Source organism: Acyrthosiphon pisum, chromosome X (assembly GCF_005508785.2).
Source record: "Acyrthosiphon pisum isolate AL4f chromosome X, pea_aphid_22Mar2018_4r6ur, whole genome shotgun sequence".
NCBI classification, from domain to species: domain Eukaryota; kingdom Metazoa; phylum Arthropoda; class Insecta; order Hemiptera; family Aphididae; genus Acyrthosiphon; species Acyrthosiphon pisum.
Window position 1 is genome coordinate 103959684 of NC_042493.1, and position 1712 is coordinate 103961395.

The 1712-nt window shown below is 27.3% G+C and overlaps 1 protein-coding gene across 1 annotated transcript in view; it reads right to left on the reverse strand.

Annotated features, from left to right (window-relative positions):
• Window positions 1–1712, reverse strand: part of LOC115033200 (DDB1- and CUL4-associated factor 12-like) — an 11925-nt gene that overhangs the window by 6920 nt on the left and 3293 nt on the right. The window lies entirely within an intron of this gene.

The following is a 1712-nucleotide window of genomic DNA, read 5'->3' on the forward strand; positions in this document are numbered from 1 at the left end:
TCGTATCTAATCAACCGCAACAGAACACGCAATGACTGCGACAATCTACATTACAAAATCGTGTACAACACGGCGAAACAAAATTGTTTCTAGGAACCAAACCAGAAACGGAACTGCAAAAATCATCAAGGTTCCAGATATTTACACATTATCAATAATAGATTTTATTAAAATGTACCTACGTAACTAATATTTTCACGCGATTGCCACCGTCCAGTATTCGATCCTAAATAGAACGATTTGTCTCATTATTAATTTATATGTCACTGCTGTTATTATCATTACGACAATACCTAATAATATTTAAAACAATATTATGAATTTAATGCAAACAATATCTGGTTTACTATTACTACGCAAGATTGCGCAAACGGTTGGATCAGAAAAGTTTTCCCCTAACCTGAATTCTGCTATTAGGAATTAGCGATACTATGTTTTGTTAATTGATATCAAAGAATAAATTATGATATTATATTAATATTTTTCATAATTTTAATTTTATTATTTTTCACTCAAGTTATAACAAAATTTGAAGTACATATTTGCATGTTTTTATTACCTGTTTATCTAAATGTCAGTTACTCCAAACAAATCTCTATTATAAAACGTTCTATAAAAAAAACTCAAGTAGTAAGTCTATATTATAAAGTGTATAATATCGTATCGATTATTATGATTCCCAAGGTTATTGATATTTTCTACAGTTTATATTATAGACTAGAGAAAGTAAGCAAGTTACTCTATAATAGTAGGTACTTACATGCATTTTAACATTAAAACATTTTTCAATTAGCCACTACCACCACGACCAAACAGCTACCTATACGTGCCTACATCCATTTGCTCTAGATCGAAAGTACATACTGACTACTGTATTACTATTTTTTCAGTAGTACTATAGTTACAAGATGGTCAAGATGTTTACATATATAATTCGCAAGATAAATGATTTTTATGTCTACATTTCATTTATGATTTGTCAAATGATTCGATTTATGTTGGGTCTTTTTTCCAGGTACAGATGAAAAAAAAAAAAGTTGGAAAAAATTAATATTTTTAAAAGGAAATTGTACATTATTCCAAATAATTTATTATTAACTATGAGTTTTTGTTTTTTGTATTATTACAAACTAAAATTTACCGAATAGTATAAAATTCAACGAATGGCGACTAATTAACCCACTCAATCCTAGGAAAACTAAGATTGTGACGATTAACAGGAATATATTATGAAAACCAAACTTTCAAGGTATTCTAGGTATATTAATGTGTTATTCAGTATAATTCAGCAGAATAATACAAAAAACATAAAACCCATACCAAGTAATAAATTATTTGGAATAATACACGATTTCCTTTAAAAAATGATAATTTTTGCCAATTTTTTTCTACTTTTTTAATTTAATAAAAATAATTAGTGAATTTCTATTTCAATTGCGTATTTTAGAGTGTTCATAGGATAACTAAATAGCTTTAAAATAAAAAAAAGGTGGGTAAGTGGATTTCGCTCTGCTGTACAGTAGGTTACAAGTAGGTCACTGTATAATGGATGGTATTAAATTTGAATTCAATGATATAATATCATTGTATAAGAAAAACGATTCTGAGCGGAGACGGTATGTCAGTGTAGGTATATGACATAATATTATATTATAGTCTATAGTATTTAAAAAAAATGACCTATATAGGTACTTATAATAATTCCAAATTAA